The sequence below is a fragment of the Tamandua tetradactyla genome, chromosome 15 (assembly GCF_023851605.1).
Source record: "Tamandua tetradactyla isolate mTamTet1 chromosome 15, mTamTet1.pri, whole genome shotgun sequence".
Lineage (NCBI taxonomy): Eukaryota > Metazoa > Chordata > Mammalia > Pilosa > Myrmecophagidae > Tamandua > Tamandua tetradactyla.
In genome coordinates this window covers 87,934-109,665 of record NC_135341.1, presented here as the reverse complement: position 1 = coordinate 109,665, position 21,732 = coordinate 87,934, and the positions used below count along the sequence as shown (strand labels likewise).

Here is a 21,732-nt window from a genome sequence, read left to right as displayed (position 1 = left end):
GTAGTTATGTCTCCTCTTCCATTTCTGATCTTATTTATTTGCATCCTCTCTCTTCTTCTTTTTGTCAATCTTGCTAAGGGCCCATCAATCTTATTGATTTTCTCATAGAACCAACTTCTGGCCTTATTGATTTTCTCTATTGTTTTCATGTTTTCAATTTCATTTATTTGTGCTCTAATCTTTGTTATTTCTTTCCTTTTGCTTGCTTTGGGGTTAGCTTGCTGTTCTTTCTCCAGTTCTTCCAAATGGATAGTTAATTCCTGAATTTTTGCCTTTTCTTCTTTTCTGATATAGGCATTTAGAGCAATAAATTTCCCTCTTAGCACTGCCTTTGCTGCGTCCCATAAGTTTTGATATGTTGTGTTTTCATTTTCATTCGCCTCGAGGTATTTGCTAATTTCTCTTGCAATTTCTTCTTTGACCCAGTCGTTGTTTAGGAGTGTGTTGTTGAGCCTCCACGTATTTGTGAATTTTCTGGCACTCTGCCTATTATTGATTTCCAACATCATTCCTTTATGGTCCGAGAAAGTGTTGTGTAAGATTTCAATCTTTTTAAATTTGTTAAGACTTGCTTTGTGACCCAGCGTATGGTCTATCTTTGAGAATGATCCATGAGCACTTGAGAAAAAGGTGTATCCTGCTGTTGTGGGATGTAATGTCCTATAAATGTCTATTAAGTCTAGTTCATTTATAGTAATATTCAGATTCTCTATTTCTTTGTTGATCCTCTGTCTAGATGTTCTGTCCCTTGATGAGAGTGGTGAGTTGAAGTCTCCAACTATTATGGTATATGAGTCTATTTCCCTTTTCAGTGTTTGCAGTATATTCCTCACGTATTTTGGGGCATTCTGATTCGGTGCATAAATATTTATGATTGTTATGTCTTCTTGTTTAATTGTTCCTTTTATTAGTATATAGTGTCCTTCTTTGTCTCTTTTAACTGTTTTACATTTGAAGTCTAATTTGTTGGATATTAGTATAGCCACTCCTGCTCTTTTCTGGTTGTTATTTGCATGAAATATCTTTTCCCAACCTTTCACTTTCAGCCTATGTTTATCTTTGGGTCTAAGATGTGTTTCCTGTAGAAAGCATATCGAAGGATCCTGTTTTTTAATCCATTCTGCCAATCTATGTCTTTTGATTGGGGAATTCAGTCCATTGACATTTAGTGTTATTACTGTTTGGATAATATTTTCCTCTAACATTTTGCCTTTTGTATTATATATATCATATCTGATTTTCCTTCTTTCTACACTCTTTTCCATATCTCTCTCTTCTGTCTTTTTGTATCTGACTCTAGTGCTCCCTTTAGTATTTCTTGCAGAGCTGGTCTCTTGGTCACAAATTCTTTCAGTGACTTTTTGTCTGAGAATGTTTTAATTTCTCCCTCATTTTTGAAGGATAATTTTGCTGGATATAGGAGTCTTGGTTGGCAGTTTTTCTCTTTTAGTATTTTAAATATATCATCCCACTGTCTTCTAGCTTCCATGGTTTCTGCTGAGAAATCTACACAAAGTCTTATTGGGTTTCACTTGTATGTAATGGATTGTTTTTCTCTTGCTGCTTTCAAGATCTTCTCTTTCTCTTTGACCTCTGACATTCTAACTAGTAAGTGTCTTGGAGAACGCCTATTTGGCTCTAATCTCTTTGGGGTGCGCTGCGCTTCTTGGATCTGTAATTTTAGGTCTTTCATAAGAGTTGGGAAATTTTCAGTGATAATTTCTTCCATTAGTTTTTCTCCTCCTTTTCCCTTCTCTTCTCCTTCTGGGACACCCACAACACGTATATTTGTGCGGTTCATATTGTCCTTGAGTTCCCTGATACCCTGTTCAAATTTTTTCATTCTTTTCCCTATAGTTTCTGTTTCTTTTTGGAATTCAGATGTTCCATCCTCCAAATCACTAATTCTATCTTCTGTCTCTTTAAATCTATCATTGTAGCTATCCATTATTTTTTCTATGTTTGCTACTTTATCCTTCACTCCCATAAGTTCTGCGATTTGTTTTTTCAGTTTTTCTATTTCTTCTTTATGTTCAGCCCATGTCCTCTTCATGTCCTCCCTCAATTTATTGATTTCATTTTTGAAGAGGTTTTCCATTTCTGTTCGTATATTCAGCATTAGTTGTCTCAGCTCTTGTGTCTCATTTGAGCTATTGGTTTGTTCCTTTGACTGAGCCATATTCTCAATCTTTTGAGCGTGGACAGTTATCTTCTGCTGCTGGCGTCTGGGCATTTATTCAGATTTCTCTTGGTGTTGGACCCAGCAAGGTTGTAATATTTTTCTGTGAAATCTCTGGGTTCTGTTTTTCTTATCCTGCCCAGTAGGTGGCGCTCGTGGCACACGTTTGTCTGCGGGTCCCACCAGTAAAAGGTGCTGTGGGACCTTAAACTTTGGAAAACTCTCGCCATCCTGGGGGTTCGCTAGCCGAAGCGGCTTGAGCCGGCCCGGGGTCCGAACGCAGGGAGGGTTGCTGGTCGCCGCAGCCAGGGAAAGAGCCCGTCTGAATTTCCTAGTCGGCCCTGGGCAACACGCGTGGTGGGAGGGCGCCAGCGGCAGCGGCCCGCCCGAGAGAGTGCACGTTCCCCGGGAGTCATGGGGTCACCGTTCTCCGCGGCCTGGGGGTTTCCGATCCAATTCTCTCAGTTGGTCCGGGGGCTGCGCGTGGTGTGGGCGCCAGTCGCCTTGGTTTCAGGGGACCACCTCTCCAATTCTCCCAGCCGGCCCGGGAAGGGGGAAGGGAGTAACTCTGGCCGCTTGCCACCCCACCCGGTAAGGTCCGCGCGCCTCGGCGATCTCACCCGAGCTGCTTCTCTCAGCCAGCCAGCCGTTCCAGGATGGGGTACGCTGTCTTTTTTATCTCTGTTGTGACTTTGGGCACTTTCTGTATCGTTTCTACTCCCCTAGTAGGTGTCCTGGAGAAGAAACTAAGATCCGCGCGTCTTACTAAGCCGCCATCTTCCAGGAAGTCCCTCATATTCATATTTGTCTTGTAAAAGCTTTCTGCCAATATTACTACATAGAATATTGTATTTGTCTTCTTTCACATCCTCCTTAAGTGTATAATGAAGCAACCATTTCAATGGTATTTCTTATCAGTATTTCTAAATATATTGCATAATAAATTAAAAAATAGATTAACAACAAATAGCTTCATGAGCAATGAACACTTCAGTAAAGGGGATAAATATTTACTTAAATTAATAAAATAAAAAATGAAATCCTATTAGTTTGATATCTTTAAATTAAAACCTTCATTTGTAACAATGATCATTCTCCCCAAATACCATTAAAGTAATTTGTCCTTGAAATATTTTGTACCTTTGAAAAATTTTAAGACTTTCAAATGTACAGGGAGAATGAAGGAAAGTACTTGACTATTTGTCACCTAGCAAAGAAAAAATATATATATATAGCCTACTATGGTATGTCAGGATTCCAGTGCAAAATCTTGATTTATATATAGTGTCTAAAGGTTTCCCTTATGGCAATATATTTGTCATGAGTACAAATGAAATGGCATCGCTAGTCATAACAACACTCAAGGTGGCAGTTATCCCAGAGAAACCCAAAGTGAAATTCTGATACAAAGTCACAACTGTAAAGAACGTTTCATTTACATAAAAATACTGCAAAGCTATTAATACCAAGTATTTATGTCCCTTTTCATATATGTTTCATTCAAAACAATAACTCCCATGCCTGACCTTCAAAGAGTGAACTTAGACATTAACATCTACAAAAACAGCTCTTTAGAAGAAAAGCAAAAACCAGCAATAGCAAAACATGGAAAAAAAGATGTTCAAGTTTAAGGGCTTTTTTGAAATCTAATTTTATTGACATTTGAGCCAAAAATACCTCAAAAACAAACAAAAAAACCACACACAAACAAACTTAAATGTGAACATGTATGGAACTTACCTTCTTGAACTACTTGGAAAGGATTGTTGCCATCAACAAATGTCACCAAAAATGTGATTTTCTCAGTTTGTAAGATCTCTTCATTCTGATTGAGGTCACCAAATGCTGTGTGAATCACCTCTGTAGGAACCAAGGGTTAAAATAAGATCTGCAGAATTTGTTGGGAGTAGCTGCCCTCAGGGTGGTGGCAGTAAACTGTGGGGATTGTTATGTAGAGCAGTCTTGGAGGAAGAGAATGTTTACCCCAAATGTTTATGTTAAATATGAAGGAAGAGAGCACTGAAAGATAAGCTCTCTGTTCCCTCAAGAATTGCATGCATGCCTTTTGTTACCTTGCAATATATAAGCAGAATTTGGATAAGAATAAACTTGTCTGATGTCTGTTGTTTGTTAAAGTTAAGCTTCAGACCCCCTGAACCCGGCCTGTGTCTGTCTGTCTTTCTTTCTTTCTTTCTCATCATTTCTTAATATCCTTCAAGCTCCATTTCATGGGAAACAACACACGTCATTAACCTTTTTGGCAGATTCATCAAATATTGCTCCTAGGAAGAAGGGAGTATTGCCCTTGGAAAATGACATAAATGTTCATACCCTCTTAAAATACACTAAAAAGACTTATGTTTTGAAAAACATATAATTTCACTTGAAGCATGCTTTTTATTTATTACAGAAACACAGTGTACTAGAAGCAGCGTGATAGTTGAGCAGAAACGCAGTTACTTCTTCAAGATGGAAATCACAATTAGTATCTTAAACTGTTAGGACCAGGAAAGTACTGCACTGGGAAGACAATATAATGAGTATGAAATGCATTTGCAGCACAAATGGCTAATACATCAGATGTCTTATATCATGGCATCTTTAGGAATTCATCGTTTAATTTGTTTCTGACTAGTGGGAGATACAGTAAGAAAGTTTTCTGAGAGAACTTTCACACAATATGTTGTGATTTAACCACTAGCATGATTTTATTTCCTTCCTCTCCTTCCTTCCTTCATTTTTTCCCTCCCTTTTTCCCCCTCCTTTTCGTCTTCCCTTCTACCTCTTATCTTCCTTCCTTCCCTTAGGAAAGGAGTTTCACTAATCTTTTTCTTCTTTTAATTGATTTTTTGATATATGTTATATACTCACATACCATGTAATCAGCCAACATATGCAATCAATGGTTCACAATATACCATCATATAGCTGTGCATTTATCATCACAATGGACTTTCTCTTCTTTTTTGTAAAAAAACATACAAAAAACATATATACAAAAACAGATTTCAAAGCACATCACAACAATCATTTGTAGAACAGATTTCAGAGTTTGGTATGACCTACAATTCCACATTTTTAGGTTTTTACTTCTAGCTACTGTAAGACACTAGTGACTAAAAATATACCAATATAATGATTCAGCACTCATACTCATTTGTTAAACCCAACCTTCTCTATATAATTCCACCACCACCTTTGATCTTTTCTTATTCTTTAGGGTTTTTGAGCTATGTTCATTCTAATATTTTCATCTTCAAAGGGGCTGTCAATGATATAAACAATACTTATTGAAACATTAAAGAAATACAAATATCTGAATGAAGATAATGGAGATTATCCTGAAAAACTAAATTCTACTAAATAATTTTAGCCTTTACACCCATATATAATATTAATAATGATAAAAAGAGTTGTGACTTTTATTGGGTGCATGGTTGTCAGGAACACATTGGCTTAAACACACAAGTTCTAAGATCAAACTGATTTCAAAGCCTGACTTTGCCACTTAAGTATGACTTGGAGCAAGTTAAACTCCAAACCTCATACCCATCATCTAAAATATTTCAACAATAACACCAATCTGTAAAGGCTATTTTTTATTTAACAAAATTATCCATATAAAAAGACTTAAGTCATTGGAAATAAAGAGCAAGTTCTCAATAAATGCTACTGCTTTCTTTTTCACCTACAGGAATCCAGAGTGCATAACATTTTCCATTAATGTTTTCATATTAGAGTACCTCACTTAATTGTAAAATAATTTTGTGATCTGTATAATACACCACACATGTAGTTGTGGAAGCTAAGATTCAGTGCAAGAAAAATGTCTACGACCACACAACAAGGCCAGAGCCCTTCCCTCATTGGCTCCACCCTCCTTGCTCTAAACCATATGAGACATTACTGCCTTTCAGAATTATACCCATGAGTAATAAAACTTTTTACATGGTATTGTAACTTGCCAAGACTGCCAGAATGCAACACATCAGAGATTGACTGGCTTCTAACAAAGGGGGATTTACTTAGGTAAAAACTTATAGTTCTTCAGAGGAGAGTCAGGTAACTTTCACAGGGGTGCCGTCTTACACAGGAAGGCACAGGGTGATCTCTGCTGGCTTTCTCTCCAGGTTTCTTGTTTTCCAACAGCTTTCCCCAGGTGATTTCTTTCTACATCTCCAAAGGCCTGGGCTGAGCTGCGAGTGCTGAGATGAGATATGCTGAGCTGTTTGGGCTGTGCTGTGCTGAGCTCTCTGATTTAAACATCCAGCCAATTAAACTAAACATCACTCATTGCCTGAGGCACAACCCTCAGCCTACCACAGATGCAATCAGTGATAGATGAGCTTCACATGCCAATGGCTCGTGTCCACACAACAGGATTAGACATCATCACCTCACCAAGTTGACATCCAAACCCAAACACTACATGTTCACCCTTTATCATCTTGGCAAGTATATACATCACCTTAAGTGATATAAAATGGCAGAAGTTCTCTTCTAGCTCTTGACCTATGAATCTCAAAACAAATTATCTGGTACCAATATGCAAAGAAGGGACAGTCACAGGATACATATGTTCATTTCTATAAGGAAAAATTGGAAGGAAGGCAGGGGTCACAAAACACAAACAATTCTAAAATCCTGCAGTGAAAATTCCATTGGATTTCAAAGTCTGAAAGTCATTTATTCTTTGGGCTTTAGAAAGCGGCAGTCCCACCCTTTCCAAGGGCCTATGCAGTGGTCCACCTCTCTCTGAATGCAACCTTGCATGACACTGGAGAGACCACCTTTTTCTTGGCTCAACCCTCTCCAAGCATTGGGGACACACCCGGGCTCTCTGTTATCTCCAGGGCACAGGCTCAACCCCTCCATGTAGTGGTAGCCAGGTTCTCCCCGGTACCCAAGGAGTATGCTGCATCCTTCCAAGGCCTGAGGTGGCACAACACTTCCACTGCATTGAGGTGGAAGGCTCATTATTTGCCTTCAGGGTAAACTCACCCTCTCCACATGTATGGGTGGGTCCAATCTCAGGCAAGACTTCTTTCTTGACTTCAGACCCGAGCTTCTATGGCTCTCACTCTGCAAGCTCCAATCTATCCCTTTTCTGCCCCCCCTTTGTCCAAACTGGCAGTGGTTCCATTTACACCAACAGTCTTTTCAAGCACTCCAGGTCTTCTCCATCAAGCTCCCCCAGTTTCTCCAGAATCCTCCACTTATCCATCCAAAAAGTGTTCCAACATGTCTGATATTCACCACACCCCACTTCTCAGGAACCAAATCTGTTTTAGTTTGCTAAAACTGCCAGAATGCAACACACCAGAGGTGGATTTACTTTTAATAAAGGGGGATTTATTTAGTTAAAAGCTTATAGTTTTTCAGAAGAAAAGCAGATAAGTTTCATCTTAGATTCTCTCTTACATGAAAAGGCACAAGGTAATCTTTGCTGGACTTCTCTTTGGGTTTCTGGGTTCCAACAACTTTCCCTGGGGTGATTCCTTTCTATATCTCCAAAGGTCTGGGCTGAGCTGCAAGTGCTGACATGAGGAGTACTGAGCTGCTTGGGCTGTGCTGTGTTGATCTCTCTCATTTAAACATCCAGCCAATTTAATTAAGCCTCACTCAGTGTAGGAGACACTTCCCTCAGCTGACTGCAGATGCACTCAGTGACAGATGAGTTTCACATGACAATGGCTCATGTCCACAGCAACAGAACTAGGCACCATCACCTGGCCAAGTTGACACCCAAACCTAAATGCCACACATGGAAAGACTTTATTGTAAATCTAGGAGATTCCATCTGGCCATACATAGCTTGTTTGTATTTGTTCTGTCTCTTCTGGTTCTAAGAAGGCATACCTTTTAAAATCATTTGCCCTTTAATTATAAATATTTGGATCAAAGTACTTTTGTTCTTTTGGATGAACTGAATGAAATCCCTCCTGCCAAAAAGGACATACACCCCAGGCTTAATAACATGATAAGGAAATGATGCTTTCTCTTTTGCCACCTACATATCCTTATGGATATATGTTTCTTGTGTATGTCTAAGCATAGAAATATTTCTAGATAGTGTAAACATACAGAAATATTTATATATGATGATTGAAAAGGAAACACTTTGCATCTTTCAGATTTTTTGATTTTGTACATTTATGCAAGCCCCAAGACATCTAACAAGAGATAGATCAGAATATTTAACATATATAATAATGTATTTTTAAATCAATTTTATTTTATATGGCTTCATCATAATTAAAAGAAATTCACATTAATTTTGTGCTTTCTTTGTAAAATTATTTTCTGGTAGCATCATTTCTGCTAGTATAGCACCTTCCATATAAGCAATATATTACAATGTGAGGTCATATGTGAAATGTAGAATTTCAGTCCTTTTTTAATCAAATGAACTCTTGGTTCAAATGCATTCTTACTTGAATGTCTGTATGTTAACTGAAATTAGAGGGTTCTATTAGAAGCAAAGGTGCTGGGGGGGGCGTGGAGCGCTGACCCCTCACTACTTGTCTCCTCCAAGAACACTTCAGGCTCACTAACCTCTCTGTATTCCCTCATTTGTAAAATGGAAATGACATCTCTCTATCTTCATGTCTGGTTAAGAGAGGTCTACAGCTAATGTTCTCTTCCTAGTCTCTTTCATTATAACTTAATTATGCTGTTTGTTATGGTGCACAAACATCACAGGTTCTCCTTGTGATGAGCCAGCTGGACAGATATTTTGATTACCATGTGATTAAGGATTTAATTTGGAAAGTATGGTCACCATAAATATAGCACTATACACACCATTGTCTAAAATATTCACTAAAGTTACTAAAGCTATTTACTATCTCTGCCAAAAGTGATAAAAAGTTATCCACAGGATAGCATTACTGGAGGACCAGTTGTTGTAAATGTACTTAGAGATTTAAAATATAACTATGCCTAAGTATCACTCACTCAAACCTGAATTCTTAGAATATATTTTAGCTTCTGGGTTATTCCAATGCAATTTTTTTTCTTTATTAGAGAAGTTGTGGGTTTACAGAACAATCATACATAAAATACAGGATTCCTATCACCTATCACCACATCACCATAACTTGTACTGGTGTGGGACATTTGTTACTATGGATGACAGCACATATTTATAACTGTACTATTAGTACAATTTTATAACTGTATTATTAAGCTCCTGGTTTAACTTAGGGTTCACTGTGTAGAGCAGTCCTATGGATATTTTGTTTTCATTTTTGTTGTTAAATATACAACCTAGATTTTTGACTTTCAACTACGTTCAGATGCATACATACTTCAGTGTTGTTAATTGCGTTCACAAGGCTGTGCCTCCATCCCCACCATCCATCATCAAAACATTTCCATCATTCCAAATATGAACCTTAAACATTTTAAGCCCTAACTTCCCATTCCGCATCCCCACCTTATCCCCTGGAAACCTATATTCTAGATTCTGACTCTATGAATTTGTAAATTCTAATTGTTTTTAAAACAGTGAGATCATACAATATCTATCCTTCTGTGTCTGGCTTAGTTCACTGAACATGATGTTTTTTATTATTATTCTATGCATGATAGAGAGTAAGGGTGAAGCTGTATCAGGTTCTGACAGGTGCGGCAGGTTACTTGGGCCTCTCCACCCTGAGAGAGATTTGCCGTGGAAAGATGGTCACTAATTTCTGTTAGAGCAGGCAGTGTGCAGTGCCCAAGACGCATACTGTGCACAAGGCATCCTTCAGCACTGCTATTTTACATTTGCATTAGTTGATCAACTTCCCCTAAATCCAGTCTTCCATTTTCAATATGACTTAAAAGCCTGCCCATGTCTGAAAGCCTGGGAAAAACATAAAGCAAAAAAGAAAATAATTGGCATATAAATTGAGAACTTTCTGATTATGTTATGGATAGTTGCTATCCAGAATATTATTTTATGAACATAATTAAAACATAAATATGCACAATAGACACACATTTTTAATCTCTTTTGTCATTTCTGAACCAAATAGAATTCTAATTTTAAAACTGTTTCTATGAAAATATTTAGGAGATAAATGTTAACTTTATCTTGCTTGATTTTTATAAACATTTGATAATCTTATGTGAATCTAGATTAATAATTACATTGAAATTTATAACTTTCAGACTCTGATATACTAATTTTACTGGAGTTTTTTAGGAAGCATAGTCTAAATTTGCTGAGATTGAAGCTGAAATAGCCAATTCATTTTAAAACAGATAATCTAATGTCTATTTACAAAGGAGTGATGTATGTTTATATAGAGATGTCTCAGCTTGTCCTGGATTCTAAATGGGTCTTTTAAAAGAAGAGTTTCTGCCCAACCTTATTTTATAGTGGCTTATGTTATTGATTTCTGCTGAGTATTGGTAATACATTTTTAATGGAGTCATTTCTACTATTACTTGACAGAACACTTAAAGTTGCCTTAAACATTAAACCTGGTTTAATAAATGGCAGAAAACAGCAGAAATGAGAGTAAATTAGTCAAGGTTGTGTTAAATTAAGATCTACTGAAAAGAAATTAGCAAAAGAAGCACTTCATCTCTCTGCAAACAGCAAGGAGGTACACAGAAGTAACAGTTCATCTTACTGCAAACCGCATAACCAAAGAAGAAGAAATCCTAGCCAACATTTCAAATCCCAGTTCTTTATTTACTTTTTTCTTCAACTGTAGAATCTCATCTTAAGTCTGGCTTCATATCAAAGAAACACTTGCAGTAGGTTGCATTAAATTACACACATCTGAAAACAACCCAGTAAGATCTGCATCGGAGAACCTCAGAAAAAGAATGTCCTTTATTATTTCACGCTCTTCCAACAGTCACAGCAATTTCATCTCTTTGTCTCTTGTATTAATGCATATAGTACCAGTTTAATCTGATTTCATATACCCCAGATTTAGGTTTTTTTAACTAATAAAGTTTTCTTATGCAACATTCATAACTATGTAGCGAACTTGATGATGCAGCATCTAGTTTCTCCAAGGATGTATTTATTAGTGTATTTTAACTGTAAGATTTATTTTATAGGTTTGAGTTGAAAAGCACATTGTGCTAGATAAAATAATTCTTCTACCACGTACACACACACATACACACACACAAGACTATTTCATGTACAGATTATACAGAATATACTCTATTTTCCATGGGCCAATCAGAGAGGAGAATAATCAAGCAACCAAGCAGAAAAGGACTACTTCTTAAATATTCCTATTATACAAATTTATCATTTGTAATTAGCCATTCCATTATTGGGGTTGATGTCTGTCTCTGCCATGGGGGGAAAAGGATTTCTCTCATTCATTTACAAACATAGAATAAGTGGGTACAAATATATGCTTTTAAAAACAAATATATGCTTTTAAATACAAACCACATCATGTTTGTCTTCTTACACCTTAGAAATAAAATTCATTATACAAGTTTGTGCTATATATAATGCTGCTGAATTCCCATGTAACTAATACGGAAAATTGCAAGCATATGAACACCAAATTTTAATAGAGGCTTACAAAAATAAGTGTAATTGGGGAAATAATTGTAGTTTATAATAATATCACAGACCACATTAATGCTCTCATTTTAATATGTTATAAATTGTCATACCTAAAAGTATATGCCATTTGGAAATTGATCAATTAATATACAATTCAATTTAGCAAGCTGATAAATAACTGACAAACTAGACACTTCTGGTAAATGAAATGGAATTATGTTTGAGAAAAGATATGTAAAATTTCCCACAATGCACATATCTACTTACAAGTGTATTCTTTTAAATGACAATTAATCCAAATTCCAATTTTTTTATAAGCATGATACATATATGTAACATACTTGTGTGTGTGTGTGTATGAATACATTTTGTGCATTTAAAATAAATCGGTACTTTAGAAGACAAAAATATTTCACACAAATTCACATTTGCATATAGGCCTCCTAAAGTAACTCAGTAACTCTCAAAAACATTCCAAGATTTTCCACCTACATGCCTTTACCCTTGGGTTTGTCTCCACTATGGTTGTATCTTTGTCTCCTTGGCAGAACATAATTTTCTGGGCAGTGGAAACTATTTGATATAAATACATGTATTTTACTTTAGAGTGTCTATAAGTTAGCCTGAATATATTAGATACTTAAGAAACATATTCATTGATTAGTCTTTTCTTATATTAATTTAGGCATAATTCTTGTAAAATATAATATCTGAGTTAGAATTTCAGAGTACAATGAAAGTTGTAACCAACCTTAAATTAAAACAAATCAAGGTTGCAAACATATGCTAAACAGCCTATATCAGTAAATTTATTATTGCAATTATTATCATAACTCAAGAAGACCCAAGTTATTCATGAGGACACTGATCATATATTTTATTTTTAGGCTGAATATTTATATTATTTTTGTCATACATATGAGAAGCAAGTGGAGGAAATGTTGTTTAGCAGGAAAGATACTGGAGGAAAGAAAGTTCTTTAACTAAGCATATCCCATGAAAGTAGTGATAAGGATCTTGACATGTTCCTTGAACAAATTTTTGCACTTTAAGGGTCAACAGACTCAAGCTGTATACATCTCACTTCAATAATTAACACATGAAATAACTTTTTAAAAAATCATTCTAAAAATCAAAAGCAAGCATGTATCAGCACATCTACACTACCCTTGCAGAATTAATTTCTCTTTAAAACAGTATCTTCTAAAAAGACACATACAAAACAACTGCCCCAAACAGTAACATAAGATTCAAAATTGCAAATAAAATTCGACAGCTAAGTTTTCTCGAGTTACAAAATTTAAATTCTTTACCTCATCTAATTTTGCCTAATGCATATGTACATATTTATGTTAAATAATCTTTAAAAGAATAAATTTAAAATTAGCATGAGTATTATATGCTGTCAATCTCTAATTTCTTTTCAGGTAACAGAGTTAATTCTTTTCATTTTTCTCTTCTGTTTTTCTCTCCTCTTCTCTCTTTGTCTACATGCTCTCATGCATCCATCCACTCATTCATCCATCCTTTCAATCAACATTCCCTCAACACAGAGAAAACCATCAAAGCCAAGTAATTTTGAATATTCTTGTGTCTTAACAAATTATTTGATGGTGGGGCAGTTGAAATCAATTACATGTTGATTCTGATCACAGTAGAAGATGCCTTGAAAAAATCATAATGGAACTATGTAGTTTTCATAGACACACGGAATTTTAGACATGGTATACCCAAACTGGTGCATTTTTCAAAAAAAAGTAGAGCAATGATTTTATTGATTTGTCGAAAATTACACAGCCAAATTTAGAAAAGGTGGGGGAGGAATTCAAGTTTTCTGATTTCAAGTTTGGAGCTATTTTTTCTATATTATACTTTCTTTTTTCATGTCTGAAAACTTGCTGTTTATCCAAATGCATATACGTATATATTTATAAGTGATCATGAATTGGTACTATTGTGGTGATTATAATATCAAATTCATTTGTTATAAAGCCATGAAGAATTAAAAAAATGATGAATTGTAGCAAAAACCTGAATGTTAGGCTGATATTTTTACATAAAATTTACTCTTTTCCTTAGAAACTTCAACAATTTTAACCTGGTAGGCTAAAATAAAGACAAAAAATTCAATTCTCATCCTTGGGGCCATTTATTGGTCATGCAGGAATTGCAATTCTACAGAGCCATTCAGAATTAAGTCATCATATATTCTTACTGCTCTCTTTATCATTTAGCATTGGAGGTGAACTCCTATTTCAATGGCATTACAATACAGTGAATGATATATTTACAATACATTTACATCACATATACACATGTGTCTATGCATGTACGAGTATATGATGTAAATGTTTTCTGACTAAATAACATTTTTTACATTGAGATTTCCTCCATGAATAAATTTCATATTACAAATGTCTTCACAGTCCCTTCTTGTTCAACAGAAAATTTCCTAACATTCTCTAAAGTAATATCCCCACAGCCAGGAAATAGCATGTTCTGAACTCCTTTTCTTTTCACTAATAGGTATATTTTCCTTAGTCACCTTATTTAACCTTTAAAGAGCACTCTAGGGAAGTAAACCAAAATGGTAACTACATGTTGGAAAAGAGGTACTAGATTAGCATGACAATTGGGCAAGTACTATTTTGATTTACAGAAGATTGCATTCTGTTGTATTTCTCTCCAATTCATAATAACTGAAAGAATAACAGCAATAGTAATTAAAATTTATTAGTACCAAGCAGTGTGCTAAGCCATTCACAGGCATTATTTCATTTAGCTTTGATGAAAACCTTTTGAGAGAAATAAAGCTCAATTGAAATAACTTTCCCAAGTTGTAAAGCTAATAATTATTTCAGCAGAATTTGGTGATTTTAGTTTCTAAGCAAAATTCCTTAAAAACATGAACTTATTATCTGGCAACATATAACTGCAATAAGTTTCAATATAATCAAGTGATATGCTTTTTAAAATTTTCATAGTTATTGCTATGTAATTTTATTTGTATGTTAAAATTCTCAAACAGATTTTAATCTTACTCTTTGATAAATTTTTATTGACTAGATCTAGTTTAAAAAATTTCTATGTAATGATTTTTACATACTTCCCTGATAGATGTAAATTGATACATTAAATAATACTATATTTAAAAAGAAGTTAGTAGTTTATCTGAAGCATTTACACATTTTTTTCTCAAACTTATGTTAAGAACTGGTTTTGGACTGATTATCAAATGCATTTAAAGCTGTAAATTGATGAAAATTTCCATACTATAATTTCAACAGTTATTTTAAGATAAGGTTGTATTTTCCAATAACATGTACTATGGTATATTTTTAAATACTGGAATGAGAAGAAAACACTATCTCGTCATTTTTAAAGGCTTCTTTCCTTTCACTTTAGTGACTAATGATCCTAACAGAATGACAATGAAATAGTCATTGACTTTATAATTAAAGGCCTTTAATAATTCTCTTAGGTTTGTAATATTCAAATTGTGACCAGGTATTGAAACTAACTGGTTCATTATCTCCCAACGTCTAATGCTTATTTAGCACTCTATTCTCAGAATTCAAAGCATAGTTCAAAGTCCATAATATTAACTGTCATGCTACCCACCATAATTATCAAGTTTGTAGAGAAGCATCATTCTACGTTTACAGACATATACTCAAGTTCAAGGGGATAATGTCAAGATCACAGAGGGAACATGTTATGATATTGCAGAGAAAGTAATAACTGGAAGGAATAAAAAATTCCATGCAGATCATTAGGTGATTATGCATAAATACTTATGAGAATATTATACTTCATTACTAGCTCATATCAGAAATCAAATTTTTTATAGAGAACATTTTAAAATTCATATTAAATCATCTAATTATTGGTTTAAGAATATTCTATTGATATTTTAACTCTATGGAATAATCTAATAAGGATCACTGAGCTTGGTGATTTAAAGAGTTCTGGATTCTAATAGCCAATATGCTACTAGATCGTCTGTGACCTTGGGGCAAGGGTTCTCTACAGGGATCAATTTCAACCTCAAAGGGACATTTGGGGATATCAGGAGACACTCTGATTCTCACAACCTGGGGGCACTACTTGCATGTAGATGGTAAGACCTAGGATACTGTTAACATCCTAAAATTCACAGGCCAGTACATCACCACAAATAATTACAGGTCCCAAAATGTCAACAGTTGTAGGCAAAACCATTAACACTCTTGAGCTCACTGTACTCTTATTTTAAATGAAGGAAGGATGACAAATAACTTATAGTTCTCCTTTTCCGTTAAATGTTTCATAAACAAATCAAGATCTTCAATAAATTTCATTCTTTAAAGTAAAGATCACACACATGCATATAAATACATATGCAGAAATCTTACATGCCAAACAGAAAATGCACCTTGTTTTTGAATATATGTGGAATATTTACAGACCATATATTTGGCCATAAAAGAAGCCCTAGTAAATCTGAAAACTCATAAAATGTAGACTACTTGCTGAATGAAATGCAAAATACTAATACCAATAAAAATTAAAATTAAAATGATAGCATCAAAATGTTGCCTTTGTTTGTGAACTAAAAAACTTATGTTACTTAGAACCGAATGATAATTCTAAGAACTATGTAACAAATGTGAGGCAGGGCTAAAACAGACTTAGAGAAAAATATAGCTTTCAATTATACTTATCATTAAACTAACATTATAAAGTTTGAAAACAGACTAATATGCAACTTGAGGTAAAAGAGCAAAAAAAAAAAATCTCAGAGAATAAGAAAAGAAATAATGTCCACCATAGAAATGCATGAAGTAAGCATCAAAAGTTATAGGAAAAATTATCAAAGTCAAAAGCTGATTATTCAAAATGCAAATAAAATACACAGACCATATGGAAGATGCATCAAGAACAATTCAAAATGACACAGTACAAAAATAGGAAAGGTTCAGTGTGCAATAGAGAGTAAAAATAGTTTAGGTGCATTTATATTTATACACGAAGATAAAATGACAAGAAAGGCACAAGAAATCTTGAATCAAGTATGGGTATGTTACAGAATATAACTTCAATTAAGCAAACATATATCAGACAAATAAGGTAAATAAAAAAGCCTGGGTTTTCATCCACACAATTTTCATTTGGGTTTTATTATATTTCAATATTTAAGATTTCAGGAAGCACATGCAACATTTAACTTACTAGTCCTTTTAAAATCTAAGCACAAAAAATGCTTGATTCACACAAACATTAATACAAAACTGACTTTATAAGGAATTAAAGTATTACTGTGTGATACCTGAATATTGGATTTTTCATTCTTAGGTTTTCTGGATATTATGAAAGATATTGTGTAATGTATATAATATAACATCACTGCGTACCTAGAATGTACACCTTTGCATTTCTCCCATTATTGATTCTTCTTTTCCTTAAAGTTTCTTGTAAAGCTCATCCTGAAACCTTTGTTGAATAACACCCATCCTAGAGTGATTTTTCTCTCCATCCAACAAATATATATAACCTCTACCACTCAAGAATCATAGTTGATTAAATATGGTTTTGAATGATTTTTCAGTGGAAATACATTCTTCTCTAAGTAGACCCTTCTTCTGAAGGTTGAGTCAGAATCTGCTGCTTTCCTTTTAGATTTCCCATATACCATTAAATAAAGCTAGGCAAATAGAGGGCCCTTAGTTAATGTTCTTCCCCTGAAGGAAACAACCTTTTCTTATGCTTTTACTTTTATATACAAATGGTAAGTCTCAGTTTTCCTAAATTTACTGTGATAAAACTATTTAAAAATGAGAAGGGAAAATCATGGACCAAAAAGCCAAATTTTTAATGACTCTTTCCAGAGATTTCAGAGGAGGGCATTTATGTTGCAGTGTGACATTCCATCACATTGAAAGTAAGTCAAATTCATAAAAGGGTCCTTCCTTTCGACAGAAGGACTTTTTCAGCCCAATTCTCCAATGACTTTGAATTCACTGAAATTTCTATATAGTTATCCAGAAACCCGAAGTGCATTTAAGCTCATAATACTATCATTTGAAATATCTGACTTTGCTGTAAGTTCCTCAGAGGTCTGTGGGGGAAATGAAATGAAGGCTGCTTAAGAAGCAGATAAGCTGATTTCTCCATGCAGAGCATATTAAGCAGCTAATAGTTACAATAAAAATTTCATGTTAGGACACAGATTTTCTCCAAATAGTCTGCATTTGCACCTTAGTTTGGTGCTTGGGAAATAAACATTTTAAAGATCAAATCTTCTAAGGAGAATTATTTGTAATTTCTTAAAAGAATACTAGATAACAAAAGTTCAATAACCTGAGATTTTAAAAAATACAGTTGCATGCTTTAACCCTTTAAATTATTTTCAGTCTTTTCAGATTGACTGTATGATATATTGCAGAGCTAAGTATCCCATGTTGCAGATTCTTCCCACGTGTCCTACACCTTATTAAAGCAATGAGCCATTATTGCAAATTAACTTCCATGACAAGAAAGACAACCAAAAAAAAAACTACTTTGAGAAAAGAGACCTTAAACACTGTGCAGCCTTTCAAACTCTTCCCAAACTGACAGAGTGCACTTAAAAAAGAGCAATAATGTAATAAGGACGCTTATGATGTTTTTAGAAATATTTAGAAATAAAATGTTTTTCCTCCTGCAGCAACTTAGTTGATGCTTTTAACATTACCTTAAATTTATATGAAAAACTGTGAGAAATGGTATAGAATACTATAGGTAAAATCAGATGTTATGTTTGTATGAAAAAAATGTGAATGCTATCCTCTTGGAGTCTAACACACTTTGTACAAAAATTCATTTGTCTATCTCCCTATAGGGGAGCTAGATGAAAACATTTTCAGCATGGAGGGAGAAACACTCCTTTTAAGAAATAAATTGGGGCAACAATCTATTTTTAAATAATCTATGGCATTCTTATGTCATTTATTTACTTATGTATTTTATTAATTGTCTTCCCTATTGGAATATACTTTCCATGAGGGGGTAGAAAATTTTTGTCTATTTCATTTACTATTGTATCATCCTCAGAGATTAGAATGGTTGAGTATAGGTAATGTAAAATAATGTAATAAATATTTTTGAATGAATTAATAAATGAATAACAGTGATACACTTGCTATTACTAATTAGCTCAGACATATGAAATCATCAAGAAAAATTTAAAAACTTAACAGATTCATTACTTGTACATGAGAAAATTTTCTTTAGGAATAAATTTTCTAGACTTAAATATATATACATAGATTTGGAAACAATATTTCACTTGAATTTTTCATAAAAAATAAAGACATTTTAAAAATGATCAATTGCAAATATCTGAACTACATAGAGCTTGCTGTCAATTAAATATTTATTTTCTACTTACCACACTAATTCTATTTTTTACTCTATCTTCTCTTAGTTTTTACACTCTTAAGTTTTGCATAAGTTATGTATTTCAAAATTTTCAGAAAAGAGTAGTAGAATTAAGAAATACAAAGCAGAATCCTCATACTTTCTGTTGAGAGAAATTAACACCAAGATAAACCTATTCAAACATTTGCTCAAAGCATCTGGTTTCTCACTACATTTAACCATAAAAATTGAGAATTAATATTAAATATATGATTCATCAAAGATGGGATGTCAGAAGAGGAGTTAAAATAAAACTGATAAAATTGAAATGATTAGGGTTATTGGTTAATTTGGGATTTTCAAAAGCCCTTTATCTAGGTTTGGACTTTTATTTGAGCACCCTCACTACATGGGTATTAATTTTTAATTTCAATTCTGAGTCTCTGTGTTGAGGCAGGTCAAGAAGAGAGAAGAGTCCCAGAGTAAATAGAAGGATGAGAGGAAGTAAAAGAAATATAAGTGATAGTAAATCAACTTTCCGCTCTTGCATCTCTGGAGGTTGTTATCTGCCAAAGTGATCCTCCATTTAAAAAAAAGTCAGATCCTGTCACTTCTCCACTCAAAACCTTTTAGTATCTCATCACAGCTGGAGAAACATTCCAAGTTCTTCCAGTAGTATAAAGGGCCCTCCATGATAGGATCGCTTGTTAACTTTCAAACCTAAGATAACTAGTATTCACCTCTTGCTCACTGACAGCCAGTACACTAGCCTCTTTGCTGTTCCTCGAACATGCAAGAGGTGTTGCCACCTCAGCCATCTCGTCCCTGTTCTTCCTCCTGCATGGGCTACTCTTCCTCTTAGACACCTACATGTTTGGCTTCCTCAACCCCTTCAGTTCTTTGCTCAAATGACATCTCTTCAGTGAGACTTTCCCTCATCATCACACTTAAAATTGCAACCTCTACTTTCATTCTCTGATCTGCATTCCTGATTTATTTATTTTTTGTACATATCACCAACTGATAGACTAAATGACTTTCTTATTTCTTTTAATTCTTTGTTGTCTCCCTCTACCTAAAATGTAGGTTCAATGAGGGCAAGGCACTTTCTTTATTATAATCATCCATGAATTACAAGTGCCAAGAAAAGTTTTGCATATTGAACAATGAATTAATATCTGTTAAATGAAGGAATGAAATGTGATTATATGATTAAATATTTTTAAAGCTCATACTAATGGTGTATAAATATTGCATGAAATATCTGACTACATATACCAAAGTCTTGTGTCAGAGCTATTGCTCAGATTTTCATAACAGCTTCATTCACCTTATAACTTCACTGTGGAAGGCTTTTATAAAACACTGAAAACATGAAGAGAAGATTCTGAAAAGTTTCATACTCCAGGGTCCCATTTTCCCAATAAAATCTTGCTGTATATCCCTAAATGCAATTAGGGATACATTTGAGTAAACATTTAATAAATTCCAAAGGCCCTTCTTGAATTATGAAACATCAAACAAAACAGGAGAAATAACCATAGTTAAGCAAGGCTAGCCCTCACATGAAGGGCTATTCTCTGGGGGCTCACTTTCCAGAAGGGTCACGTTCTCTAAATCACCAATATCTGGTTTCTTTAAGCCCATGATTTCAGTTCTTAGCTTATCACATTCCTCTCACATTTTAACATGAGTGGTGATTAGAATTCTGAACTTCCCATGCTTATCTTGGAAATTGCCTCAGTTAAATATGCAAGTTCATAAATGAAGATGTGTCTTCCACAGAAAATCAGAACTCAATAGTGACAGGAAACATCTTTCCTCCTGTCTCCATAATACATCATCATTTCCTTCTAGAGCATCACTGGAAATACCTTTCACATCCATATGTCTTTGAATGTTCTCTTCAAAGATATCTAAGCCATTACTATAAATGACCTCACAATCCTTCCAGCCTCAACCAATTACCCCATTCTGAAGCTGTATTGCCATTTGTAGTACATGCAACAAAAGAATATCAAATGCCTGGGCCAAACTCTGTCTTTAGTTTCCTAGGCTACTTAAGCAAATAGCATATAATGGGTTGGTTTAAAAATGGAAATTTATTACTTTATTGTTTTAAGCCTTGGAAAATGTCCAAATCCATGCATCATCAAGGCAACATTTTCTCCCCAAGACTGTGGCTTTCTGAGACTCACACCTGGAAACCATTGTTCTTTAGCTTGTCATATGGCAAGATACATGGTGCTATCTCCTGGTTTCTTTCTTTTCCTCAAAGTTTCATCAACTTCAGAATTTTATACCTATGGCTTTTTTTTCTCTCTCTCTCTGAATTTTATTCTCTTATAAAAGACTCCAGTAATAGATGAAAACCCATCCTGCTTGAGAAAGGACACAACTTAACTGAAGTCACCTGATCAAAAGTTAATATAAACAATTGTTCACATGTGAAGGAATAGATTAGATTTAAGAATATTCTTTCTTTTCTGCAGTACATACAGCCTCAAACCACTATCATGACTAAAAAAGAATATAACTGTTGAAGGTCAGCCAGGGGAAAAGTACCTGGAACATAGGATATTGACCATTTTTCACCATCAAAATGTTAAATCTTGATCTTGTGCCCAAATACAATGAGAATTTC

At 34.4% G+C, this 21,732-nt stretch overlaps 1 long non-coding RNA gene across 3 annotated transcripts in view; it reads right to left on the bottom strand.

Annotated features, from left to right (window-relative positions):
• Window positions 1-21,732, bottom strand: part of LOC143656894 (uncharacterized) — a 176,835-nt gene that overhangs the window by 119,532 nt on the left and 35,571 nt on the right. For 2 of the 3 annotated variants that reach the window (XR_013162620.1, XR_013162619.1), the window contains exon 5: window positions 3,920-4,039. This is a non-coding gene — a long non-coding RNA (uncharacterized LOC143656894). Of the gene's footprint in view, window positions 1-3,919; window positions 4,040-9,727; window positions 10,029-21,732 lie in introns of those variants that run through there. The other variant, XR_013162621.1, reaches the window with a different exon arrangement.